The following is a 22,814-nucleotide window of genomic DNA, read 5'->3' on the forward strand; positions in this document are numbered from 1 at the left end:
AAAGATGCTCGCAAAGAGAGCGACAATGCGACAAGCGACCGTACGAACGGTCGAATGAAACGGCCGCATCCGGTGTGGTCTAGTGGCTAGGATACCTGCCTTTCACCCAGGAGGCCCGGGTTCGATTCCCGGTACCGGAGCGGAATTTTTTCCACACTAATCGTGACAAGTTTGAGCTGTCCGAGCGGCCGTTTCCCGTCCTGCTCGCAATATAGCTACTGTTTCGTGACCGTCAGCAGAATATAGACTAGGGAAGCAGACACACGACGACCATAGGAATGGTGTATGGCTTCATGCCATCTGATTCCAGCGTAGGGCTGAGCAGCTGCATCTGCCGAGGCCCGTTAGCTCAGTTGGTTAGAGCGTCGTGCTAATAACGCGAAGGTCGTGGGTTCGATCCCCCCACGGGCCACTTCTCTTTTACTACTGCGAAAAGGCAGCGCCGATTTCAGCTGGCGAGTGTGATGACCAAATGATCATCACCCTGCGTGGAAGTTGACAGAGGATCCGAACCCGACTCGTCGGGAAGCACTACAGCATTCACTCGGCAATGGCCATAATATCTTGAATACACTGGTTAGAGAAAATGAAAGAAAATGTCCGATTGCCGATGCGTAACAACTTTGGCCCTTGTCAGTACTTGGGCGGGTGAGCGCATGGGAACACAGGGCACTATTGGCAGTTTTACTTCCTATTTTTGTTTCTCCTTTGTTTTCGGAGCTACAGCCCGATTCGGCCAGGGAGACGCCACCGTGAAATGAAGGGGGCGTGCTGTGTGTCCATCGCCTCGCCTCTCCTTACCTCTCTCAGTCGTTTCTCGTGCTTGTCGTTTTGATATAGGCCGATTTGAGAGCGTCAGCTCTCGCGTCAGCTGAGCAAAGTCGAGACAAGTCGAGACACACTAAGGGCTGGTATGCAGCGAGTAAGAGGGCGAAAAAACAATAGTTTAAGAGCGCGTGGCAAAAGTACTCATACGCGAAATTAAAAGCCTGCTGCGGTGGCCGGGAATCGAACCCGGATCAACTGCTTGGAAGGCAACTATGCTGACCATTACACCACCACCGCACAAGCGAGCGCCCCGCCACCGCGCTGAGTCGGCTTCCCGCCTGTCGGCAGCGGCCGAAGGTGATCGTACCCGGCAGGCGCATTTCGAGGCAGGCTAGGGGAGCACATCCAGACGCATTCGGACAGCGTATCCGCGCACATTTCGCATCCTTTGGCAAGAGTCGGCGCCGGCGACGCAAGAGTACGCAGAGGACCGCGTTCTGGCGGCATCTTTAAGCAGTGCAGTGCAGGATTCAGCGTCTGCAGCATCTTCTCCACAGAATGCTACGGCGCTTGACGGCAGTCCCACTTTCCCTTGAGACATCTGCTCGGGAAGCAGCGTGAAGGTACCGCTGGCCCGAGCATCGGTGGTTCAGTGGTAGAATGCTCGCCTGCCACGCGGGCGGCCCGGGTTCGATTCCCGGCCGATGCATCATTTTGTTTTTTCTCCGGTAGGGGTGCTGCGTGTCTTTCGCACTCGAACTGCGTGAGCCATGAGAATGAACCGCGGGATTCCGTGTGGAAAGAACCAATCATGCAGCGCGGACGACTGCTCGTTTGGACTCCTGCGTGCTATTGTACATACTGGCGTCGGCCTAGCATCGCAAGTTGCCTGCCGCGCCGTGAATGCACGTGTAGCAACAGAAAAAATGAGCCAGGGAGTGCAGACTCTCTACCACTTGTATTCGGTACTTACCAAGATTCCAGAAGGTCTAACGATCGCCTGCCTCGGTAGCGCAGTAGGCAGCGCGTAAGTCTCATAATCTTAAGGTCGTGAGTTCGATCCTCACCCGGGGCATCTAATTTTCTGTGACTGAAGGTGGTGCTGTTGCTAGGGCGCCAACTTATTTCTTGTTTGTTATCCACAACGTTTCAACGCTTCAGCGGGAAAATGTTTACTTCCTGTTATTGCTACATACAGCTTCCCTATTCCTCTTCTCCCAGCAGAGCATGAAGCCAAAAGCATTGCTCTGCGACGTTTGAGGTGCGCGCCTTGCCAGTCAGTATGTGCAAAGATGCTCGCAAAGAGAGCGACAATGCGACAAGCGACCGTACGAACGGTCGAATGAAACGGCCGCATCCGGTGTGGTCTAGTGGCTAGGATACCTGCCATTCACCCAGGAGGCCCGGGTTCGATTCCCGGTACCGGAACGGAATTTTTTCCACACTAATCGTGACAAGTTTGAGCTGTCCGAGCGGCCGTTTCCCGTCCTGCTCGCAATATAGCTACTGTTTCGTGACCGTCAGCAGAATATAGACTAGGGAAGCAGACACACGACGACCATAGGAATGGTGTATGGCTTCATGCCATCTGATTCCAGCGTAGGGCTGAGCAGCTGCATCTGCCGAGGCCCGTTAGCTCAGTTGGTTAGAGCGTCGTGCTAATAACGCGAAGGTCGTGGGTTCGATCCCCCCACGGGCCACTTCTCTTTTACTACTGCGAAAAGGCAGCGCCGATTTCAGCTGGCGAGTGTGATGACCAAATGATCATCACCCTGCGTGGAAGTTGACAGAGGATCCGAACCCGACTCGTCGGGAAGCACTACAGCATTCACTCGGCAATGGCCATAATATCTTGAATACACTGGTTAGAGAAAATGAAAGAAAATGTCCGATTGCCGATGCGTAACAACTTTGGCCCTTGTCAGTACTTGGGCGGGTGAGCGCATGGGAACACAGGGCACTATTGGCAGTTTTACTTCCTATTTTTGTTTCTCCTTTGTTTTCGGAGCTACAGCCCGATTCGGCCAGGGAGACGCCACCGTAAAATGAAGGGGGCGTGCTGTGTGTCCATCGCCTCGCCTCTCCTTACCTCTCTCAGTCGTTTCTCGTGCTTGTCGTTTTGATATAGGCCGATTTGAGAGCGTCAGCTCTCGCGTCAGCTGAGCGAAAAAACAATAGTTTAAGAGCGCGTGGCAAAAGTACTCATACGCGAAATTAAAAGCCTGCTGCGGTGGCCGGGAATCGAACCCGGATCAACTGCTTGGAAGGCAACTATGCTGACCATTACACCACCACCGCACAAGCGAGCGCCCCGCCACCGCGCTGAGTCGGCTTCCCGCCTGTCGGCAGCGGCCGAAGGTGATCGTACCCGGCAGGCGCATTTCGAGGCAGGCTAGGGGAGCACATCCAGACGCATTCGGACAGCGTATCCGCGCACATTTCGCATCCTTTGGCAAGAGTCGGCGCCGGCGACGCAAGAGTACGCAGAGGACCGCGTTCTGGCGGCATCTTTAAGCAGTGCAGTGCAGGATTCAGCGTCTGCAGCATCTTCTCCACAGAATGCTACGGCGCTTGACGGCAGTCCCACTTTCCCTTGAGACATCTGCTCGGGAAGCAGCGTGAAGGTACCGCTGGCCCGAGCATCGGTGGTTCAGTGGTAGAATGCTCGCCTGCCACGCGGGCGGCCCGGGTTCGATTCCCGGCCGATGCATCATTTTGTTTTTTCTCCGGTAGGGGTGCTGCGTGTCTTTCGCACTCGAACTGCGTGAGCCATGAGAATGAACCGCGGGATTCCGTGTGGAAAGAACCAATCATGCAGCGCGGACGACTGCTCGTTTGGACTCCTGCGTGCTATTGTACATACTGGCGTCGGCCTAGCATCGCAAGTTGCCTGCCGCGCCGTGAATGCACGTGTAGCAACAGAAAAAATGAGCCAGGGAGTGCAGACTCTCTACCACTTGTATTCGGTACTTACCAAGATTCCAGAAGGTCTAACGATCGCCTGCCTCGGTAGCGCAGTAGGCAGCGCGTAAGTCTCATAATCTTAAGGTCGTGAGTTCGATCCTCACCCGGGGCATCTAATTTTCTGTGACTGAAGGTGGTGCTGTTGCTAGGGCGCCAACTTATTTCTTGTTTGTTATCCACAACGTTTCAACGCTTCAGCGGGAAAATGTTTACTTCCTGTTATTGCTACATACAGCTTCCCTATTCCTCTTCTCCCAGCAGAGCATGAAGCCAAAAGCATTGCTCTGCGACGTTTGAGGTGCGCGCCTTGCCAGTCAGTATGTGCAAAGATGCTCGCAAAGAGAGCGACAATGCGACAAGCGACCGTACGAACGGTCGAATGAAACGGCCGCATCCGGTGTGGTCTAGTGGCTAGGATACCTGCCTTTCACCCAGGAGGCCCGGGTTCGATTCCCGGTACCGGAACGGAATTTTTTCCACACTAATCGTGACAAGTTTGAGCTGTCCGAGCGGCCGTTTCCCGTCCTGCTCGCAATATAGCTACTGTTTCGTGACCGTCAGCAGAATATAGACTAGGGAAGCAGACACACGACGACCATAGGAATGGTGTATGGCTTCATGCCATCTGATTCCAGCGTAGGGCTGAGCAGCTGCATCTGCCGAGGCCCGTTAGCTCAGTTGGTTAGAGCGTCGTGCTAATAACGCGAAGGTCGTGGGTTCGATCCCCCCACGGGCCACTTCTCTTTTACTACTGCGAAAAGGCAGCGCCGATTTCAGCTGGCGAGTGTGATGACCAAATGATCATCACCCTGCGTGGAAGTTGACAGAGGATCCGAACCCGACTCGTCGGGAAGCACTACAGCATTCACTCGGCAATGGCCATAATATCTTGAATACACTGGTTAGAGAAAATGAAAGAAAATGTCCGATTGCCGATGCGTAACAACTTTGGCCCTTGTCAGTACTTGGGCGGGTGAGCGCATGGGAACACAGGGCACTATTGGCAGTTTTACTTCCTATTTTTGTTTCTCCTTTGTTTTCGGAGCTACAGCCCGATTCGGCCAGGGAGACGCCACCGTGAAATGAAGGGGGCGTGCTGTGTGTCCATCGCCTCGCCTCTCCTTACCTCTCTCAGTCGTTTCTCGTGCTTGTCGTTTTGATATAGGCCGATTTGAGAGCGTCAGCTCTCGCGTCAGCTGAGCAAAGTCGAGACAAGTCGAGACACACTAAGGGCTGGTATGCAGCGAGTAAGAGGGCGAAAAAACAATAGTTTAAGAGCGCGTGGCAAAAGTACTCATACGCGAAATTAAAAGCCTGCTGCGGTGGCCGGGAATCGAACCCGGATCAACTGCTTGGAAGGCAACTATGCTGACCATTACACCACCACCGCACAAGCGAGCGCCCCGCCACCGCGCTGAGTCGGCTTCCCGCCTGTCGGCAGCGGCCGAAGGTGATCGTACCCGGCAGGCGCATTTCGAGGCAGGCTAGGGGAGCACATCCAGACGCATTCGGACAGCGTATCCGCGCACATTTCGCATCCTTTGGCAAGAGTCGGCGCCGGCGACGCAAGAGTACGCAGAGGACCGCGTTCTGGCGGCATCTTTAAGCAGTGCAGTGCAGGATTCAGCGTCTGCAGCATCTTCTCCACAGAATGCTACGGCGCTTGACGGCAGTCCCACTTTCCCTTGAGACATCTGCTCGGGAAGCAGCGTGAAGGTACCGCTGGCCCGAGCGTCGGTGGTTCAGTGGTAGAATGCTCGCCTGCCACGCGGGCGGCCCGGGTTCGATTCCCGGCCGATGCATCATTTTGTTTTTTCTCCGGTAGGGGTGCTGCGTGTCTTTCGCACTCGAACTGCGTGAGCCATGAGAATGAACCGCGGGATTCCGTGTGGAAAGAACCAATCATGCAGCGCGGACGACTGCTCGTTTGGACTCCTGCGTGCTATTGTACATACTGGCGTCGGCCTAGCATCGCAAGTTGCCTGCCGCGCCGTGAATGCACGTGTAGCAACAGAAAAAATGAGCCAGGGAGTGCAGACTCTCTACCACTTGTATTCGGTACTTACCAAGATTCCAGAAGGTCTAACGATCGCCTGCCTCGGTAGCGCAGTAGGCAGCGCGTAAGTCTCATAATCTTAAGGTCGTGAGTTCGATCCTCACCCGGGGCATCTAATTTTCTGTGACTGAAGGTGGTGCTGTTGCTAGGGCGCCAACTTATTTCTTGTTTGTTATCCACAACGTTTCAACGCTTCAGCGGGAAAATGTTTACTTCCTGTTATTGCTACATACAGCTTCCCTATTCCTCTTCTCCCAGCAGAGCATGAAGCCAAAAGCATTGCTCTGCGACGTTTGAGGTGCGCGCCTTGCCAGTCAGTATGTGCAAAGATGCTCGCAAAGAGAGCGACAATGCGACAAGCGACCGTACGAACGGTCGAATGAAACGGCCGCATCCGGTGTGGTCTAGTGGCTAGGATACCTGCCTTTCACCCAGGAGGCCCGGGTTCGATTCCCGGTACCGGAACGGAATTTTTTCCACACTAATCGTGACAAGTTTGAGCTGTCCGAGCGGCCGTTTCCCGTCCTGCTCGCAATATAGCTACTGTTTCGTGACCGTCAGCAGAATATAGACTAGGGAAGCAGACACACGACGACCATAGGAATGGTGTATGGCTTCATGCCATCTGATTCCAGCGTAGGGCTGAGCAGCTGCATCTGCCGAGGCCCGTTAGCTCAGTTGGTTAGAGCGTCGTGCTAATAACGCGAAGGTCGTGGGTTCGATCCCCCCACGGGCCACTTCTCTTTTACTACTGCGAAAAGGCAGCGCCGATTTCAGCTGGCGAGTGTGATGACCAAATGATCATCACCCTGCGTGGAAGTTGACAGAGGATCCGAACCCGACTCGTCGGGAAGCACTACAGCATTCACTCGGCAATGGCCATAATATCTTGAATACACTGGTTAGAGAAAATGAAAGAAAATGTCCGATTGCCGATGCGTAACAACTTTGGCCCTTGTCAGTACTTGGGCGGGTGAGCGCATGGGAACACAGGGCACTATTGGCAGTTTTACTTCCTATTTTTGTTTCTCCTTTGTTTTCGGAGCTACAGCCCGATTCGGCCAGGGAGACGCCACCGTGAAATGAAGGGGGCGTGCTGTGTGTCCATCGCCTCGCCTCTCCTTACCTCTCTCAGTCGTTTCTCGTGCTTGTCGTTTTGATATAGGCCGATTTGAGAGCGTCAGCTCTCGCGTCAGCTGAGCAAAGTCGAGACAAGTCGAGACACACTAAGGGCTGGTATGCAGCGAGTAAGAGGGCGAAAAAACAATAGTTTAAGAGCGCGTGGCAAAAGTACTCATACGCGAAATTAAAAGCCTGCTGCGGTGGCCGGGAATCGAACCCGGATCAACTGCTTGGAAGGCAACTATGCTGACCATTACACCACCACCGCACAAGCGAGCGCCCCGCCACCGCGCTGAGTCGGCTTCCCGCCTGTCGGCAGCGGCCGAAGGTGATCGTACCCGGCAGGCGCATTTCGAGGCAGGCTAGGGGAGCACATCCAGACGCATTCGGACAGCGTATCCGCGCACATTTCGCATCCTTTGGCAAGAGTCGGCGCCGGCGACGCAAGAGTACGCAGAGGACCGCGTTCTGGCGGCATCTTTAAGCAGTGCAGTGCAGGATTCAGCGTCTGCAGCATCTTCTCCACAGAATGCTACGGCGCTTGACGGCAGTCCCACTTTCCCTTGAGACATCTGCTCGGGAAGCAGCGTGAAGGTACCGCTGGCCCGAGCATCGGTGGTTCAGTGGTAGAATGCTCGCCTGCCACGCGGGCGGCCCGGGTTCGATTCCCGGCCGATGCATCATTTTGTTTTTTCTCCGGTAGGGGTGCTGCGTGTCTTTCGCACTCGAACTGCGTGAGCCATGAGAATGAACCGCGGGATTCCGTGTGGAAAGAACCAATCATGCAGCGCGGACGACTGCTCGTTTGGACTCCTGCGTGCTATTGTACATACTGGCGTCGGCCTAGCATCGCAAGTTGCCTGCCGCGCCGTGAATGCACGTGTAGCAACAGAAAAAATGAGCCAGGGAGTGCAGACTCTCTACCACTTGTATTCGGTACTTACCAAGATTCCAGAAGGTCTAACGATCGCCTGCCTCGGTAGCGCAGTAGGCAGCGCGTAAGTCTCATAATCTTAAGGTCGTGAGTTCGATCCTCACCCGGGGCATCTAATTTTCTGTGACTGAAGGTGGTGCTGTTGCTAGGGCGCCAACTTATTTCTTGTTTGTTATCCACAACGTTTCAACGCTTCAGCGGGAAAATGTTTACTTCCTGTTATTGCTACATACAGCTTCCCTATTCCTCTTCTCCCAGCAGAGCATGAAGCCAAAAGCATTGCTCTGCGACGTTTGAGGTGCGCGCCTTGCCAGTCAGTATGTGCAAAGATGCTCGCAAAGAGAGCGACAATGCGACAAGCGACCGTACGAACGGTCGAATGAAACGGCCGCATCCGGTGTGGTCTAGTGGCTAGGATACCTGCCTTTCACCCAGGAGGCCCGGGTTCGATTCCCGGTACCGGAACGGAATTTTTTCCACACTAATCGTGACAAGTTTGAGCTGTCCGAGCGGCCGTTTCCCGTCCTGCTCGCAATATAGCTACTGTTTCGTGACCGTCAGCAGAATATAGACTAGGGAAGCAGACACACGACGACCATAGGAATGGTGTATGGCTTCATGCCATCTGATTCCAGCGTAGGGCTGAGCAGCTGCATCTGCCGAGGCCCGTTAGCTCAGTTGGTTAGAGCGTCGTGCTAATAACGCGAAGGTCGTGGGTTCGATCCCCCCACGGGCCACTTCTCTTTTACTACTGCGAAAAGGCAGCGCCGATTTCAGCTGGCGAGTGTGATGACCAAATGATCATCACCCTGCGTGGAAGTTGACAGAGGATCCGAACCCGACTCGTCGGGAAGCACTACAGCATTCACTCGGCAATGGCCATAATATCTTGAATACACTGGTTAGAGAAAATGAAAGAAAATGTCCGATTGCCGATGCGTAACAACTTTGGCCCTTGTCAGTACTTGGGCGGGTGAGCGCATGGGAACACAGGGCACTATTGGCAGTTTTACTTCCTATTTTTGTTTCTCCTTTGTTTTCGGAGCTACAGCCCGATTCGGCCAGGGAGACGCCACCGTGAAATGAAGGGGGCGTGCTGTGTGTCCATCGCCTCGCCTCTCCTTACCTCTCTCAGTCGTTTCTCGTGCTTGTCGTTTTGATATAGGCCGATTTGAGAGCGTCAGCTCTCGCGTCAGCTGAGCAAAGTCGAGACAAGTCGAGACACACTAAGGGCTGGTATGCAGCGAGTAAGAGGGCGAAAAAACAATAGTTTAAGAGCGCGTGGCAAAAGTACTCATACGCGAAATTAAAAGCCTGCTGCGGTGGCCGGGAATCGAACCCGGATCAACTGCTTGGAAGGCAACTATGCTGACCATTACACCACCACCGCACAAGCGAGCGCCCCGCCACCGCGCTGAGTCGGCTTCCCGCCTGTCGGCAGCGGCCGAAGGTGATCGTACCCGGCAGGCGCATTTCGAGGCAGGCTAGGGGAGCACATCCAGACGCATTCGGACAGCGTATCCGCGCACATTTCGCATCCTTTGGCAAGAGTCGGCGCCGGCGACGCAAGAGTACGCAGAGGACCGCGTTCTGGCGGCATCTTTAAGCAGTGCAGTGCAGGATTCAGCGTCTGCAGCATCTTCTCCACAGAATGCTACGGCGCTTGACGGCAGTCCCACTTTCCCTTGAGACATCTGTCTGCAGCATCTTCTCCACAGAATGCTACGGCGCTTGACGGCAGTCCCACTTTCCCTTGAGACATCTGCTCGGGAAGCAGCGTGAAGGTACCGCTGGCCCGAGCATCGGTGGTTCAGTGGTAGAATGCTCGCCTGCCACGCGGGCGGCCCGGGTTCGATTCCCGGCCGATGCATCATTTTGTTTTTTCTCCGGTAGGGGTGCTGCGTGTCTTTCGCACTCGAACTGCGTGAGCCATGAGAATGAACCGCGGGATTCCGTGTGGAAAGAACCAATCATGCAGCGCGGACGACTGCTCGTTTGGACTCCTGCGTGCTATTGTACATACTGGCGTCGGCCTAGCATCGCAAGTTGCCTGCCGCGCCGTGAATGCACGTGTAGCAACAGAAAAAATGAGCCAGGGAGTGCAGACTCTCTACCACTTGTATTCGGTACTTACCAAGATTCCAGAAGGTCTAACGATCGCCTGCCTCGGTAGCGCAGTAGGCAGCGCGTAAGTCTCATAATCTTAAGGTCGTGAGTTCGATCCTCACCCGGGGCATCTAATTTTCTGTGACTGAAGGTGGTGCTGTTGCTAGGGCGCCAACTTATTTCTTGTTTGTTATCCACAACGTTTCAACGCTTCAGCGGGAAAATGTTTACTTCCTGTTATTGCTACATACAGCTTCCCTATTCCTCTTCTCCCAGCAGAGCATGAAGCCAAAAGCATTGCTCTGCGACGTTTGAGGTGCGCGCCTTGCCAGTCAGTATGTGCAAAGATGCTCGCAAAGAGAGCGACAATGCGACAAGCGACCGTACGAACGGTCGAATGAAACGGCCGCATCCGGTGTGGTCTAGTGGCTAGGATACCTGCCTTTCACCCAGGAGGCCCGGGTTCGATTCCCGGTACCGGAACGGAATTTTTTCCACACGAATCGTGACAAGTTTGAGCTGTCCGAGCGGCCGTTTCCCGTCCTGCTCGCAATATAGCTACTGTTTCGTGACCGTCAGCAGAATATAGACTAGGGAAGCAGACACACGACGACCATAGGAATGGTGTATGGCTTCATGCCATCTGATTCCAGCGTAGGGCTGAGCAGCTGCATCTGCCGAGGCCCGTTAGCTCAGTTGGTTAGAGCGTCGTGCTAATAACGCGAAGGTCGTGGGTTCGATCCCCCCACGGGCCACTTCTCTTTTACTACTGCGAAAAGGCAGCGCCGATTTCAGCTGGCGAGTGTGATGACCAAATGATCATCACCCTGCGTGGAAGTTGACAGAGGATCCGAACCCGACTCGTCGGGAAGCACTACAGCATTCACTCGGCAATGGCCATAATATCTTGAATACACTGGTTAGAGAAAATGAAAGAAAATGTCCGATTGCCGATGCGTAACAACTTTGGCCCTTGTCAGTACTTGGGCGGGTGAGCGCATGGGAACACAGGGCACTATTGGCAGTTTTACTTCCTATTTTTGTTTCTCCTTTGTTTTCGGAGCTACAGCCCGATTCGGCCAGGGAGACGCCACCGTGAAATGAAGGGGGCGTGCTGTGTGTCCATCGCCTCGCCTCTCCTTACCTCTCTCAGTCGTTTCTCGTGCTTGTCGTTTTGATATAGGCCGATTTGAGAGCGTCAGCTCTCGCGTCAGCTGAGCAAAGTCGAGACAAGTCGAGACACACTAAGGGCTGGTATGCAGCGAGTAAGAGGGCGAAAAAACAATAGTTTAAGAGCGCGTGGCAAAAGTACTCATACGCGAAATTAAAAGCCTGCTGCGGTGGCCGGGAATCGAACCCGGATCAACTGCTTGGAAGGCAACTATGCTGACCATTACACCACCACCGCACAAGCGAGCGCCCCGCCACCGCGCTGAGTCGGCTTCCCGCCTGTCGGCAGCGGCCGAAGGTGATCGTACCCGGCAGGCGCATTTCGAGGCAGGCTAGGGGAGCACATCCAGACGCATTCGGACAGCGTATCCGCGCACATTTCGCATCCTTTGGCAAGAGTCGGCGCCGGCGACGCAAGAGTACGCAGAGGACCGCGTTCTGGCGGCATCTTTAAGCAGTGCAGTGCAGGATTCAGCGTCTGCAGCATCTTCTCCACAGAATGCTACGGCGCTTGACGGCAGTCCCACTTTCCCTTGAGACATCTGCTCGGGAAGCAGCGTGAAGGTACCGCTGGCCCGAGCATCGGTGGTTCAGTGGTAGAATGCTCGCCTGCCACGCGGGCGGCCCGGGTTCGATTCCCGGCCGATGCATCATTTTGTTTTTTCTCCGGTAGGGGTGCTGCGTGTCTTTCGCACTCGAACTGCGTGAGCCATGAGAATGAACCGCGGGATTCCGTGTGGAAAGAACCAATCATGCAGCGCGGACGACTGCTCGTTTGGACTCCTGCGTGCTATTGTACATACTGGCGTCGGCCTAGCATCGCAAGTTGCCTGCCGCGCCGTGAATGCACGTGTAGCAACAGAAAAAATGAGCCAGGGAGTGCAGACTCTCTACCACTTGTATTCGGTACTTACCAAGATTCCAGAAGGTCTAACGATCGCCTGCCTCGGTAGCGCAGTAGGCAGCGCGTAAGTCTCATAATCTTAAGGTCGTGAGTTCGATCGTCACCCGGGGCATCTAATTTTCTGTGACTGAAGGTGGTGCTGTTGCTAGGGCGCCAACTTATTTCTTGTTTGTTATCCACAACGTTTCAACGCTTCAGCGGGAAAATGTTTACTTCCTGTTATTGCTACATACAGCTTCCCTATTCCTCTTCTCCCAGCAGAGCATGAAGCCAAAAGCATTGCTCTGCGACGTTTGAGGTGCGCGCTTTGCCAGTCAGTATGTGCAAAGATGCTCGCAAAGAGAGCGACAATGCGACAAGCGACCGTACGAACGGTCGAATGAAACGGCCGCATCCGGTGTGGTCTAGTGGCTAGGATACCTGCCTTTCACCCAGGAGGCCCGGGTTCGATTCCCGGTACCGGAACGGAATTTTTTCCACACTAATCGTGACAAGTTTGAGCTGTCCGAGCGGCCGTTTCCCGTCCTGCTCGCAATATAGCTACTGTTTCGTGACCGTCAGCAGAATATAGACTAGGGAAGCAGACACACGACGACCATAGGAATGGTGTATGGCTTCATGCCATCTGATTCCAGCGTAGGGCTGAGCAGCTGCATCTGCCGAGGCCCGTTAGCTCAGTTGGTTAGAGCGTCGTGCTAATAACGCGAAGGTCGTGGGTTCGATCCCCCCACGGGCCACTTCTCTTTTACTACTGCGAAAAGGCAGCGCCGATTTCAGCTGGCGAGTGTGATGACCAAATGATCATCACCCTGCGTGGAAGTTGACAGAGGATCCGAACCCGACTCGTCGGGAAGCACTACAGCATTCACTCGGCAATGGCCATAATATCTTGAATACACTGGTTAGAGAAAATGAAAGAAAATGTCCGATTGCCGATGCGTAACAACTTTGGCCCTTGTCAGTACTTGGGCGGGTGAGCGCATGGGAACACAGGGCACTATTGGCAGTTTTACTTCCTATTTTTGTTTCTCCTTTGTTTTCGGAGCTACAGCCCGATTCGGCCAGGGAGACGCCACCGTGAAATGAAGGGGGCGTGCTGTGTGTCCATCGCCTCGCCTCTCCTTACCTCTCTCAGTCGTTTCTCGTGCTTGTCGTTTTGATATAGGCCGATTTGAGAGCGTCAGCTCTCGCGTCAGCTGAGCAAAGTCGAGACAAGTCGAGACACACTAAGGGCTGGTATGCAGCGAGTAAGAGGGCGAAAAAACAATAGTTTAAGAGCGCGTGGCAAAAGTACTCATACGCGAAATTAAAAGCCTGCTGCGGTGGCCGGGAATCGAACCCGGATCAACTGCTTGGAAGGCAACTATGCTGACCATTACACCACCACCGCACAAGCGAGCGCCCCGCCACCGCGCTGAGTCGGCTTCCCGCCTGTCGGCAGCGGCCGAAGGTGATCGTACCCGGCAGGCGCATTTCGAGGCAGGCTAGGGGAGCACATCCAGACGCATTCGGACAGCGTATCCGCGCACATTTCGCATCCTTTGGCAAGAGTCGGCGCCGGCGACGCAAGAGTACGCAGAGGACCGCGTTCTGGCGGCATCTTTAAGCAGTGCAGTGCAGGATTCAGCGTCTGCAGCATCTTCTCCACAGAATGCTACGGCGCTTGACGGCAGTCCCACTTTCCCTTGAGACATCTGCTCGGGAAGCAGCGTGAAGGTACCGCTGGCCCGAGCATCGGTGGTTCAGTGGTAGAATGCTCGCCTGCCACGCGGGCGGCCCGGGTTCGATTCCCGGCCGATGCATCATTTTGTTTTTTCTCCGGTAGGGGTGCTGCGTGTCTTTCGCACTCGAACTGCGTGAGCCATGAGAATGAACCGCGGGATTCCGTGTGGAAAGAACCAATCATGCAGCGCGGACGACTGCTCGTTTGGACTCCTGCGTGCTATTGTACATACTGGCGTCGGCCTAGCATCGCAAGTTGCCTGCCGCGCCGTGAATGCACGTGTAGCAACAGAAAAAATGAGCCAGGGAGTGCAGACTCTCTACCACTTGTATTCGGTACTTACCAAGATTCCAGAAGGTCTAACGATCGCCTGCCTCGGTAGCGCAGTAGGCAGCGCGTAAGTCTCATAATCTTAAGGTCGTGAGTTCGATCGTCACCCGGGGCATCTAATTTTCTGTGACTGAAGGTGGTGCTGTTGCTAGGGCGCCAACTTATTTCTTGTTTGTTATCCACAACGTTTCAACGCTTCAGCGGGAAAATGTTTACTTCCTGTTATTGCTACATACAGCTTCCCTATTCCTCTTCTCCCAGCAGAGCATGAAGCCAAAAGCATTGCTCTGCGACGTTTGAGGTGCGCGCCTTGCCAGTCAGTATGTGCAAAGATGCTCGCAAAGAGAGCGACAATGCGACAAGCGACCGTACGAACGGTCGAATGAAACGGCCGCATCCGGTGTGGTCTAGTGGCTAGGATACCTGGCTTTCACCCAGGAGGCCCGGGTTCGATTCCCGGTACCGGAACGGAATTTTTTCCACACTAATCGTGACAAGTTTGAGCTGTCCGAGCGGCCGTTTCCCGTCCTGCTCGCAATATAGCTACTGTTTCGTGACCGTCAGCAGAATATAGACTAGGGAAGCAGACACACGACGACCATAGGAATGGTGTATGGCTTCATGCCATCTGATTCCAGCGTAGGGCTGAGCAGCTGCATCTGCCGAGGCCCGTTAGCTCAGTTGGTTAGAGCGTCGTGCTAATAACGCGAAGGTCGTGGGTTCGATCCCCCCACGGGCCACTTCTCTTTTACTACTGCGAAAAGGCAGCGCCGATTTCAGCTGGCGAGTGTGATGACCAAATGATCATCACCCTGCGTGGAAGTTGACAGAGGATCCGAACCCGACTCGTCGGGAAGCACTACAGCATTCACTCGGCAATGGCCATAATATCTTGAATACACTGGTTAGAGAAAATGAAAGAAAATGTCCGATTGCCGATGCGTAACAACTTTGGCCCTTGTCAGTACTTGGGCGGGTGAGCGCATGGGAACACAGGGCACTATTGGCAGTTTTACTTCCTATTTTTGTTTCTCCTTTGTTTTCGGAGCTACAGCCCGATTCGGCCAGGGAGACGCCACCGTGAAATGAAGGGGGCGTGCTGTGTGTCCATCGCCTCGCCTCTCCTTACCTCTCTCAGTCGTTTCTCGTGCTTGTCGTTTTGATATAGGCCGATTTGAGAGCGTCAGCTCTCGCGTCAGCTGAGCAAAGTCGAGACAAGTCGAGACACACTAAGGGCTGGTATGCAGCGAGTAAGAGGGCGAAAAAACAATAGTTTAAGAGCGCGTGGCAAAAGTACTCATACGCGAAATTAAAAGCCTGCTGCGGTGGCCGGGAATCGAACCCGGATCAACTGCTTGGAAGGCAACTATGCTGACCATTACACCACCACCGCACAAGCGAGCGCCCCGCCACCGCGCTGAGTCGGCTTCCCGCCTGTCGGCAGCGGCCGAAGGTGATCGTACCCGGCAGGCGCATTTCGAGGCAGGCTAGGGGAGCACATCCAGACGCATTCGGACAGCGTATCCGCGCACATTTCGCATCCTTTGGCAAGAGTCGGCGCCGGCGACGCAAGAGTACGCAGAGGACCGCGTTCTGGCGGCATCTTTAAGCAGTGCAGTGCAGGATTCAGCGTCTGCAGCATCTTCTCCACAGAATGCTACGGCGCTTGACGGCAGTCCCACTTTCCCTTGAGACATCTGCTCGGGAAGCAGCGTGAAGGTACCGCTGGCCCGAGCATCGGTGGTTCAGTGGTAGAATGCTCGCCTGCCACGCGGGCGGCCCGGGTTCGATTCCCGGCCGATGCATCATTTTGTTTTTTCTCCGGTAGGGGTGCTGCGTGTCTTTCGCACTCGAACTGCGTGAGCCATGAGAATGAACCGCGGGATTCCGTGTGGAAAGAACCAATCATGCAGCGCGGACGACTGCTCGTTTGGACTCCTGCGTGCTATTGTACATACTGGCGTCGGCCTAGCATCGCAAGTTGCCTGCCGCGCCGTGAATGCACGTGTAGCAACAGAAAAAATGAGCCAGGGAGTGCAGACTCTCTACCACTTGTATTCGGTACTTACCAAGATTCCAGAAGGTCTAACGATCGCCTGCCTCGGTAGCGCAGTAGGCAGCGCGTAAGTCTCATAATCTTAAGGTCGTGAGTTCGATCGTCACCCGGGGCATCTAATTTTCTGTGACTGAAGGTGGTGCTGTTGCTAGGGCGCCAACTTATTTCTTGTTTGTTATCCACAACGTTTCAACGCTTCAGCGGGAAAATGTTTACTTCCTGTTATTGCTACATACAGCTTCCCTATTCCTCTTCTCCCAGCAGAGCATGAAGCCAAAAGCATTGCTCTGCGACGTTTGAGGTGCGCGCTTTGCCAGTCAGTATGTGCAAAGATGCTCGCAAAGAGAGCGACAATGCGACAAGCGACCGTACGAACGGTCGAATGAAACGGCCGCATCCGGTGTGGTCTAGTGGCTAGGATACCTGCCTTTCACCCAGGAGGCCCGGGTTCGATTCCCGGTACCGGAACGGAATTTTTTCCACACTAATCGTGACAAGTTTGAGCTGTCCGAGCGGCCGTTTCCCGTCCTGCTCGCAATATAGCTACTGTTTCGTGACCGTCAGCAGAATATAGACTAGGGAAGCAGACACACGACGACCATAGGAATGGTGTATGGCTTCATGCCATCTGATTCCAGCGTAGGGCTGAGCAGCTGCATCTGCCGAGGCCCGTTAGCTCAGTTGGTTAGAGCGTCGTGCTAATAACGCGAAGGTCGTGGGTTCGATCCCCCCACGGGCCACTTCTCTTTTACTACTGCGAAAAGGCAGCGCCGATTTCAGCTGGCGAGTGTGATGACCAAATGATCATCACCCTGCGTGGAAGTTGACAGAGGATCCGAACCCGACTCGTCGGGAAGCACTACAGCATTCACTCGGCAATGGCCATAATATCTTGAATACACTGGTTAGAGAAAATGAAAGAAAATGTCCGATTGCCGATGCGTAACAACTTTGGCCCTTGTCAGTACTTGGGCGGGTGAGCGCATGGGAACACAGGGCACTATTGGCAGTTTTACTTCCTATTTTTGTTTCTCCTTTGTTTTCGGAGCTACAGCCCGATTCGGCCAGGGAGACGCCACCGTGAAATGAAGGGGGCGTGCTGTGTGTCCATCGCCTCGCCTCTCCTTACCTCTCTCAGTCGTTTCTCGTGCTTGTCGTTTTGATATAGGCCGATTTGAGAGCGTCAGCTCTCGCGTCAGCTGAGCAAAGTCGAGACAAGTCGAGACACACTAAGGGCTGGTATGCAGCGAGTAAGAGGGCGAAAAAACAATAGTTTAAGAGCGCGTGGCAAAAGTACTCATACGCGAAATTAAAAGCCTGCTGCGGTGGCCGGGAATCGAACCCGGATCAACTGCTTGGAAGGCAACTATGCTGACCATTACACCACCACCGCACAAGCGAGCGCCCCGCCACCGCGCTGAGTCGGCTTCCCGCCTGTCGGCAGCGGCCGAAGGTGATCGTACCCGGCAGGCGCATTTCGAGGCAGGCTAGGGGAGCACATCCAGACGCATTCGGACAGCGTATCCGCGCACATTTCGCATCCTTTGGCAAGAGTCGGCGCCGGCGACGCAAGAGTACGCAGAGGACCGCGTTCTGGCGGCATCTTTAAGCAGTGCAGTGCAGGATTCAGCGTCTGCAGCATCTTCTCCACAGAATGCTACGGCGCTTGACGGCAGTCCCACTTTCCCTTGAGACATCTGCTCGGGAAGCAGCGTGAAGGTACCGCTGGCCCGAGCATCGGTGGTTCAGTGGTAGAATGCTCGCCTGCCACGCGGGCGGCTCGGGTTCGATTCCCGGCCGATGCATCATTTTGTTTTTTCTCCGGTAGGGGTGCTGCGTGTCTTTCGCACTCGAACTGCGTGAGCCATGAGAATGAACCGCGGGATTCCGTGTGGAAAGAACCAATCATGCAGCGCGGACGACTGCTCGTTTGGACTCCTGCGTGCTATTGTACATACTGGCGTCGGCCTAGCATCGCAAGTTGCCTGCCGCGCCGTGAATGCACGTGTAGCAACAGAAAAAATGAGCCAGGGAGTGCAGACTCTCTACCACTTGTATTCGGTACTTACCAAGATTCCAGAAGGTCTAACGATCGCCTGCCTCGGTAGCGCAGTAGGCAGCGCGTAAGTCTCATAATCTTAAGGTCGTGAGTTCGATCGTCACCCGGGGCATCTAATTTTCTGTGACTGAAGGTGGTGCTGTTGCTAGGGCGCCAACTTATTTCTTGTTTGTTATCCACAACGTTTCAACGCTTCAGCGGGAAAATGTTTACTTCCTGTTATTGCTACATACAGCTTCCCTATTCCTCTTCTCCCAGCAGAGCATGAAGCCAAAAGCATTGCTCTGCGACGTTTGAGGTGCGCGCCTTGCCAGTCAGTATGTGCAAAGATGCTCGCAAAGAGAGCGACAATGCGACAAGCGACCGTACGAACGGTCGAATGAAACGGCCGCATCCGGTGTGGTCTAGTGGCTAGGATACCTGGCTTTCACCCAGGAGGCCCGGGTTCGATTCCCGGTACCGGAACGGAATTTTTTCCACACTAATCGTGACAAGTTTGAGCTGTCCGAGCGGCCGTTTCCCGTCCTGCTCGCAATATAGCTACTGTTTCGTGACCGTCAGCAGAATATAGACTAGGGAAGCAGACACACGACGACCATAGGAATGGTGTATGGCTTCATGCCATCTGATTCCAGCGTAGGGCTGAGCAGCTGCATCTGCCGAGGCCCGTTAGCTCAGTTGGTTAGAGCGTCGTGCTAATAACGCGAAGGTCGTGGGTTCGATCCCCCCACGGGCCACTTCTCTTTTACTACTGCGAAAAGGCAGCGCCGATTTCAGCTGGCGAGTGTGATGACCAAATGATCATCACCCTGCGTGGAAGTTGACAGAGGATCCGAACCCGACTCGTCGGGAAGCACTACAGCATTCACTCGGCAATGGCCATAATATCTTGAATACACTGGTTAGAGAAAATGAAAGAAAATGTCCGATTGCCGATGCGTAACAACTTTGGCCCTTGTCAGTACTTGGGCGGGTGAGCGCATGGGAACACAGGGCACTATTGGCAGTTTTACTTCCTATTTTTGTTTCTCCTTTGTTTTCGGAGCTACAGCCCGATTCGGCCAGGGAGACGCCACCGTGAAATGAAGGGGGCGTGCTGTGTGTCCATCGCCTCGCCTCTCCTTACCTCTCTCAGTCGTTTCTCGTGCTTGTCGTTTTGATATAGGCCGATTTGAGAGCGTCAGCTCTCGCGTCAGCTGAGCAAAGGCGAGACAAGTCGAGACACACTAAGGGCTGGTATGCAGCGAGTAAGAGGGCGAAAAAACAATAGTTTAAGAGCGCGTGGCAAAAGTACTCATACGCGAAATTAAAAGCCTGCTGCGGTGGCCGGGAATCGAACCCGGATCAACTGCTTGGAAGGCAACTATGCTGACCATTACACCACCACCGCACAAGCGAGCGCCCCGCCACCGCGCTGAGTCGGCTTCCCGCCTGTCGGCAGCGGCCGAAGGTGATCGTACCCGGCAGGCGCATTTCGAGGCAGGCTAGGGGAGCACATCCAGACGCATTCGGACAGCGTATCCGCGCACATTTCGCATCCTTTGGCAAGAGTCGGCGCCGGCGACGCAAGAGTACGCAGAGGACCGCGTTCTGGCGGCATCTTTAAGCAGTGCAGTGCAGGATTCAGCGTCTGCAGCATCTTCTCCACAGAATGCTACGGCGCTTGACGGCAGTCCCACTTTCCCTTGAGACATCTGCTCGGGAAGCAGCGTGAAGGTACCGCTGGCCCGAGCATCGGTGGTTCAGTGGTAGAATGCTCGCCTGCCACGCGGGCGGCCCGGGTTCGATTCCCGGCCGATGCATCATTTTGTTTTTTCTCCGGTAGGGGTGCTGCGTGTCTTTCGCACTCGAACTGCGTGAGCCATGAGAATGAACCGCGGGATTCCGTGTGGAAAGAACCAATCATGCAGCGCGGACGACTGCTCGTTTGGACTCCTGCGTGCTATTGTACATACTGGCGTCGGCCTAGCATCGCAAGTTGCCTGCCGCGCCGTGAATGCACGTGTAGCAACAGAAAAAATGAGCCAGGGAGTGCAGACTCTCTACCACTTGTATTCGGTACTTACCAAGATTCCAGAAGGTCTAACGATCGCCTGCCTCGGTAGCGCAGTAGGCAGCGCGTAAGTCTCATAATCTTAAGGTCGTGAGTTCGATCGTCACCCGGGGCATCTAATTTTCTGTGACTGAAGGTGGTGCTGTTGCTAGGGCGCCAACTTATTTCTTGTTTGTTATCCACAACGTTTCAACGCTTCAGCGGGAAAATGTTTACTTCCTGTTATTGCTACATACAGCTTCCCTATTCCTCTTCTCCCAGCAGAGCATGAAGCCAAAAGCATTGCTCTGCGACGTTTGAGGTGCGCGCCTTGCCAGTCAGTATGTGCAAAGATGCTCGCAAAGAGAGCGACAATGCGACAAGCGACCGTACGAACGGTCGAATGAAACGGCCGCATCCGGTGTGGTCTAGTGGCTAGGATACCTGGCTTTCACCCAGGAGGCCCGGGTTCGATTCCCGGTACCGGAACGGAATTTTTTCCACACTAATCGTGACAAGTTTGAGCTGTCCGAGCGGCCGTTTCCCGTCCTGCTCGCAATATAGCTACTGTTTCGTGACCGTCAGCAGAATATAGACTAGGGAAGCAGACACACGACGACCATAGGAATGGTGTATGGCTTCATGCCATCTGATTCCAGCGTAGGGCTGAGCAGCTGCATCTGCCGAGGCCCGTTAGCTCAGTTGGTTAGAGCGTCGTGCTAATAACGCGAAGGTCGTGGGTTCGATCCCCCCACGGGCCACTTCTCTTTTACTACTGCGAAAAGGCAGCGCCGATTTCAGCTGGCGAGTGTGATGACCAAATGATCATCACCCTGCGTGGAAGTTGACAGAGGATCCGAACCCGACTCGTCGGGAAGCACTACAGCATTCACTCGGCAATGGCCATAATATCTTGAATACACTGGTTAGAGAAAATGAAAGAAAATGTCCGATTGCCGATGCGTAACAACTTTGGCCCTTGTCAGTACTTGGGCGGGTGAGCGCATGGGAACACAGGGCACTATTGGCAGTTTTACTTCCTATTTTTGTTTCTCCTTTGTTTTCGGAGCTACAGCCCGATTCGGCCAGGGAGACGCCACCGTGAAATGAAGGGGGCGTGCTGTGTGTCCATCGCCTCGCCTCTCCTTACCTCTCTCAGTCGTTTCTCGTGCTTGTCGTTTTGATATAGGCCGATTTGAGAGCGTCAGCTCTCGCGTCAGCTGAGCAAAGTCGAGACAAGTCGAGACACACTAAGGGCTGGTATGCAGCGAGTAAGAGGGCGAAAAAACAATAGTTTAAGAGCGCGTGGCAAAAGTACTCATACGCGAAATTAAAAGCCTGCTGCGGTGGCCGGGAATCGAACCCGGATCAACTGCTTGGAAGGCAACTATGCTGACCATTACACCACCACCGCACAAGCGAGCGCCCCGCCACCGCGCTGAGTCGGCTTCCCGCCTGTCGGCAGCGGCCGAAGGTGATCGTACCCGGCAGGCGCATTTCGAGGCAGGCTAGGGGAGCACATCCAGACGCATTCGGACAGCGTATCCGCGCACATTTCGCATCCTTTGGCAAGAGTCGGCGCCGGCGACGCAAGAGTACGCAGAGGACCGCGTTCTGGCGGCATCTTTAAGCAGTGCAGTGCAGGATTCAGCGTCTGCAGCATCTTCTCCACAGAATGCTACGGCGCTTGACGGCAGTCCCACTTTCCCTTGAGACATCTGCTCGGGAAGCAGCGTGAAGGTACCGCTGGCCCGAGCATCGGTGGTTCAGTGGTAGAATGCTCGCCTGCCACGCGGGCGGCCCGGGTTCGATTCCCGGCCGATGCATCATTTTGTTTTTTCTCCGGTAGGGGTGCTGCGTGTCTTTCGCACTCGAACTGCGTGAGCCATGAGAATGAACCGCGGGATTCCGTGTGGAAAGAACCAATCATGCAGCGCGGACGACTGCTCGTTTGGACTCCTGCGTGCTATTGTACATACTGGCGTCGGCCTAGCATCGCAAGTTGCCTGCCGCGCCGTGAATGCACGTGTAGCAACAGAAAAAATGAGCCAGGGAGTGCAGACTCTCTACCACTTGTATTCGGTACTTACCAAGATTCCAGAAGGTCTAACGATCGCCTGCCTCGGTAGCGCAGTAGGCAGCGCGTAAGTCTCATAATCTTAAGGTCGTGAGTTCGATCCTCACCCGGGGCATCTAATTTTCTGTGACTGAAGGTGGTGCTGTTGCTAGGGCGCCAACTTATTTCTTGTTTGTTATCCACAACGTTTCAACGCTTCAGCGGGAAAATGTTTACTTCCTGTTATTGCTACATACAGCTTCCCTATTCCTCTTCTCCCAGCAGAGCATGAAGCCAAAAGCATTGCTCTGCGACGTTTGAGGTGCGCGCCTTGCCAGTCAGTATGTGCAAAGATGCTCGCAAAGAGAGCGACAATGCGACAAGCGACCGTACGAACGGTCGAATGAAACGGCCGCATCCGGTGTGGTCTAGTGGCTAGGATACCTGGCTTTCACCCAGGAGGCCCGGGTTCGATTCCCGGTACCGGAACGGAATTTTTTCCACACTAATCGTGACAAGTTTGAGCTGTCCGAG

General features: G+C 54.4%; 56 non-coding genes across 56 annotated transcripts; 45 read left to right on the forward strand and 11 right to left on the reverse strand.

The window, feature by feature from the left end:
• Positions 1-68: 68 nt before the first annotated feature.
• On the forward strand, positions 69-140 carry Trnae-uuc. Its single transcript has one exon. It is a non-coding gene; the product is annotated as a tRNA-Glu (tRNA).
• Positions 141-338: 198 nt separating this feature from the next.
• Trnai-aau lies at positions 339-412 on the forward strand. The gene has a single exon. It is a non-coding gene; the product is annotated as a tRNA-Ile (tRNA).
• Positions 413-993: 581 nt separating this feature from the next.
• On the reverse strand, positions 994-1,065 carry Trnag-ucc. Its single transcript has one exon. It is a non-coding gene; the product is annotated as a tRNA-Gly (tRNA).
• Positions 1,066-1,406: 341 nt separating this feature from the next.
• On the forward strand, positions 1,407-1,477 carry Trnag-gcc. Its single transcript has one exon. It is a non-coding gene; the product is annotated as a tRNA-Gly (tRNA).
• Positions 1,478-1,770: 293 nt separating this feature from the next.
• Positions 1,771-1,843, forward strand: Trnam-cau. Its single transcript has one exon. It is a non-coding gene; the product is annotated as a tRNA-Met (tRNA).
• A 281-nt stretch (positions 1,844-2,124) lies between these two features.
• Trnae-uuc lies at positions 2,125-2,196 on the forward strand. Its single transcript has one exon. It is a non-coding gene; the product is annotated as a tRNA-Glu (tRNA).
• Positions 2,197-2,394: 198 nt separating this feature from the next.
• On the forward strand, positions 2,395-2,468 carry Trnai-aau. The gene has a single exon. It is a non-coding gene; the product is annotated as a tRNA-Ile (tRNA).
• A 526-nt stretch (positions 2,469-2,994) lies between these two features.
• Positions 2,995-3,066, reverse strand: Trnag-ucc. The gene has a single exon. It is a non-coding gene; the product is annotated as a tRNA-Gly (tRNA).
• A 341-nt stretch (positions 3,067-3,407) lies between these two features.
• On the forward strand, positions 3,408-3,478 carry Trnag-gcc. The gene has a single exon. It is a non-coding gene; the product is annotated as a tRNA-Gly (tRNA).
• A 293-nt stretch (positions 3,479-3,771) lies between these two features.
• Positions 3,772-3,844, forward strand: Trnam-cau. Its single transcript has one exon. It is a non-coding gene; the product is annotated as a tRNA-Met (tRNA).
• A 281-nt stretch (positions 3,845-4,125) lies between these two features.
• Trnae-uuc lies at positions 4,126-4,197 on the forward strand. The gene has a single exon. It is a non-coding gene; the product is annotated as a tRNA-Glu (tRNA).
• Positions 4,198-4,395: 198 nt separating this feature from the next.
• On the forward strand, positions 4,396-4,469 carry Trnai-aau. The gene has a single exon. It is a non-coding gene; the product is annotated as a tRNA-Ile (tRNA).
• A 581-nt stretch (positions 4,470-5,050) lies between these two features.
• Positions 5,051-5,122, reverse strand: Trnag-ucc. Its single transcript has one exon. It is a non-coding gene; the product is annotated as a tRNA-Gly (tRNA).
• Positions 5,123-5,463: 341 nt separating this feature from the next.
• Positions 5,464-5,534, forward strand: Trnag-gcc. Its single transcript has one exon. It is a non-coding gene; the product is annotated as a tRNA-Gly (tRNA).
• Positions 5,535-5,827: 293 nt separating this feature from the next.
• Positions 5,828-5,900, forward strand: Trnam-cau. The gene has a single exon. It is a non-coding gene; the product is annotated as a tRNA-Met (tRNA).
• Positions 5,901-6,181: 281 nt separating this feature from the next.
• On the forward strand, positions 6,182-6,253 carry Trnae-uuc. The gene has a single exon. It is a non-coding gene; the product is annotated as a tRNA-Glu (tRNA).
• A 198-nt stretch (positions 6,254-6,451) lies between these two features.
• Positions 6,452-6,525, forward strand: Trnai-aau. Its single transcript has one exon. It is a non-coding gene; the product is annotated as a tRNA-Ile (tRNA).
• Positions 6,526-7,106: 581 nt separating this feature from the next.
• On the reverse strand, positions 7,107-7,178 carry Trnag-ucc. Its single transcript has one exon. It is a non-coding gene; the product is annotated as a tRNA-Gly (tRNA).
• A 341-nt stretch (positions 7,179-7,519) lies between these two features.
• On the forward strand, positions 7,520-7,590 carry Trnag-gcc. The gene has a single exon. It is a non-coding gene; the product is annotated as a tRNA-Gly (tRNA).
• Positions 7,591-7,883: 293 nt separating this feature from the next.
• Trnam-cau lies at positions 7,884-7,956 on the forward strand. Its single transcript has one exon. It is a non-coding gene; the product is annotated as a tRNA-Met (tRNA).
• A 281-nt stretch (positions 7,957-8,237) lies between these two features.
• Trnae-uuc lies at positions 8,238-8,309 on the forward strand. The gene has a single exon. It is a non-coding gene; the product is annotated as a tRNA-Glu (tRNA).
• Positions 8,310-8,507: 198 nt separating this feature from the next.
• Positions 8,508-8,581, forward strand: Trnai-aau. The gene has a single exon. It is a non-coding gene; the product is annotated as a tRNA-Ile (tRNA).
• Positions 8,582-9,162: 581 nt separating this feature from the next.
• Positions 9,163-9,234, reverse strand: Trnag-ucc. Its single transcript has one exon. It is a non-coding gene; the product is annotated as a tRNA-Gly (tRNA).
• Positions 9,235-9,643: 409 nt separating this feature from the next.
• Trnag-gcc lies at positions 9,644-9,714 on the forward strand. Its single transcript has one exon. It is a non-coding gene; the product is annotated as a tRNA-Gly (tRNA).
• A 293-nt stretch (positions 9,715-10,007) lies between these two features.
• Trnam-cau lies at positions 10,008-10,080 on the forward strand. The gene has a single exon. It is a non-coding gene; the product is annotated as a tRNA-Met (tRNA).
• A 281-nt stretch (positions 10,081-10,361) lies between these two features.
• Positions 10,362-10,433, forward strand: Trnae-uuc. Its single transcript has one exon. It is a non-coding gene; the product is annotated as a tRNA-Glu (tRNA).
• A 198-nt stretch (positions 10,434-10,631) lies between these two features.
• On the forward strand, positions 10,632-10,705 carry Trnai-aau. The gene has a single exon. It is a non-coding gene; the product is annotated as a tRNA-Ile (tRNA).
• Positions 10,706-11,286: 581 nt separating this feature from the next.
• Trnag-ucc lies at positions 11,287-11,358 on the reverse strand. Its single transcript has one exon. It is a non-coding gene; the product is annotated as a tRNA-Gly (tRNA).
• Positions 11,359-11,699: 341 nt separating this feature from the next.
• On the forward strand, positions 11,700-11,770 carry Trnag-gcc. The gene has a single exon. It is a non-coding gene; the product is annotated as a tRNA-Gly (tRNA).
• A 293-nt stretch (positions 11,771-12,063) lies between these two features.
• Trnam-cau lies at positions 12,064-12,136 on the forward strand. The gene has a single exon. It is a non-coding gene; the product is annotated as a tRNA-Met (tRNA).
• Positions 12,137-12,417: 281 nt separating this feature from the next.
• On the forward strand, positions 12,418-12,489 carry Trnae-uuc. The gene has a single exon. It is a non-coding gene; the product is annotated as a tRNA-Glu (tRNA).
• A 198-nt stretch (positions 12,490-12,687) lies between these two features.
• Trnai-aau lies at positions 12,688-12,761 on the forward strand. Its single transcript has one exon. It is a non-coding gene; the product is annotated as a tRNA-Ile (tRNA).
• A 581-nt stretch (positions 12,762-13,342) lies between these two features.
• Trnag-ucc lies at positions 13,343-13,414 on the reverse strand. The gene has a single exon. It is a non-coding gene; the product is annotated as a tRNA-Gly (tRNA).
• A 341-nt stretch (positions 13,415-13,755) lies between these two features.
• Positions 13,756-13,826, forward strand: Trnag-gcc. Its single transcript has one exon. It is a non-coding gene; the product is annotated as a tRNA-Gly (tRNA).
• A 293-nt stretch (positions 13,827-14,119) lies between these two features.
• Trnam-cau lies at positions 14,120-14,192 on the forward strand. The gene has a single exon. It is a non-coding gene; the product is annotated as a tRNA-Met (tRNA).
• A 281-nt stretch (positions 14,193-14,473) lies between these two features.
• Positions 14,474-14,545, forward strand: Trnae-uuc. The gene has a single exon. It is a non-coding gene; the product is annotated as a tRNA-Glu (tRNA).
• A 198-nt stretch (positions 14,546-14,743) lies between these two features.
• Trnai-aau lies at positions 14,744-14,817 on the forward strand. The gene has a single exon. It is a non-coding gene; the product is annotated as a tRNA-Ile (tRNA).
• Positions 14,818-15,398: 581 nt separating this feature from the next.
• Positions 15,399-15,470, reverse strand: Trnag-ucc. The gene has a single exon. It is a non-coding gene; the product is annotated as a tRNA-Gly (tRNA).
• A 341-nt stretch (positions 15,471-15,811) lies between these two features.
• Positions 15,812-15,882, forward strand: Trnag-gcc. The gene has a single exon. It is a non-coding gene; the product is annotated as a tRNA-Gly (tRNA).
• Positions 15,883-16,175: 293 nt separating this feature from the next.
• Positions 16,176-16,248, forward strand: Trnam-cau. Its single transcript has one exon. It is a non-coding gene; the product is annotated as a tRNA-Met (tRNA).
• Positions 16,249-16,529: 281 nt separating this feature from the next.
• Trnae-uuc lies at positions 16,530-16,601 on the forward strand. Its single transcript has one exon. It is a non-coding gene; the product is annotated as a tRNA-Glu (tRNA).
• Positions 16,602-16,799: 198 nt separating this feature from the next.
• On the forward strand, positions 16,800-16,873 carry Trnai-aau. The gene has a single exon. It is a non-coding gene; the product is annotated as a tRNA-Ile (tRNA).
• Positions 16,874-17,454: 581 nt separating this feature from the next.
• Positions 17,455-17,526, reverse strand: Trnag-ucc. Its single transcript has one exon. It is a non-coding gene; the product is annotated as a tRNA-Gly (tRNA).
• A 341-nt stretch (positions 17,527-17,867) lies between these two features.
• Positions 17,868-17,938, forward strand: Trnag-gcc. Its single transcript has one exon. It is a non-coding gene; the product is annotated as a tRNA-Gly (tRNA).
• Positions 17,939-18,231: 293 nt separating this feature from the next.
• Positions 18,232-18,304, forward strand: Trnam-cau. The gene has a single exon. It is a non-coding gene; the product is annotated as a tRNA-Met (tRNA).
• A 281-nt stretch (positions 18,305-18,585) lies between these two features.
• Positions 18,586-18,657, forward strand: Trnae-uuc. The gene has a single exon. It is a non-coding gene; the product is annotated as a tRNA-Glu (tRNA).
• A 198-nt stretch (positions 18,658-18,855) lies between these two features.
• On the forward strand, positions 18,856-18,929 carry Trnai-aau. Its single transcript has one exon. It is a non-coding gene; the product is annotated as a tRNA-Ile (tRNA).
• Positions 18,930-19,510: 581 nt separating this feature from the next.
• Positions 19,511-19,582, reverse strand: Trnag-ucc. The gene has a single exon. It is a non-coding gene; the product is annotated as a tRNA-Gly (tRNA).
• Positions 19,583-19,923: 341 nt separating this feature from the next.
• On the forward strand, positions 19,924-19,994 carry Trnag-gcc. Its single transcript has one exon. It is a non-coding gene; the product is annotated as a tRNA-Gly (tRNA).
• A 293-nt stretch (positions 19,995-20,287) lies between these two features.
• Positions 20,288-20,360, forward strand: Trnam-cau. The gene has a single exon. It is a non-coding gene; the product is annotated as a tRNA-Met (tRNA).
• A 281-nt stretch (positions 20,361-20,641) lies between these two features.
• Trnae-uuc lies at positions 20,642-20,713 on the forward strand. The gene has a single exon. It is a non-coding gene; the product is annotated as a tRNA-Glu (tRNA).
• Positions 20,714-20,911: 198 nt separating this feature from the next.
• Positions 20,912-20,985, forward strand: Trnai-aau. Its single transcript has one exon. It is a non-coding gene; the product is annotated as a tRNA-Ile (tRNA).
• A 581-nt stretch (positions 20,986-21,566) lies between these two features.
• Trnag-ucc lies at positions 21,567-21,638 on the reverse strand. The gene has a single exon. It is a non-coding gene; the product is annotated as a tRNA-Gly (tRNA).
• A 341-nt stretch (positions 21,639-21,979) lies between these two features.
• Positions 21,980-22,050, forward strand: Trnag-gcc. Its single transcript has one exon. It is a non-coding gene; the product is annotated as a tRNA-Gly (tRNA).
• A 293-nt stretch (positions 22,051-22,343) lies between these two features.
• On the forward strand, positions 22,344-22,416 carry Trnam-cau. The gene has a single exon. It is a non-coding gene; the product is annotated as a tRNA-Met (tRNA).
• Positions 22,417-22,697: 281 nt separating this feature from the next.
• Trnae-uuc lies at positions 22,698-22,769 on the forward strand. The gene has a single exon. It is a non-coding gene; the product is annotated as a tRNA-Glu (tRNA).
• Positions 22,770-22,814: the final 45 nt, after the last annotated feature.

Source organism: Schistocerca americana, unplaced genomic scaffold, assembly GCF_021461395.2.
Source record: "Schistocerca americana isolate TAMUIC-IGC-003095 unplaced genomic scaffold, iqSchAmer2.1 HiC_scaffold_325, whole genome shotgun sequence".
In the NCBI taxonomy this organism is placed as follows: domain Eukaryota; kingdom Metazoa; phylum Arthropoda; class Insecta; order Orthoptera; family Acrididae; genus Schistocerca; species Schistocerca americana.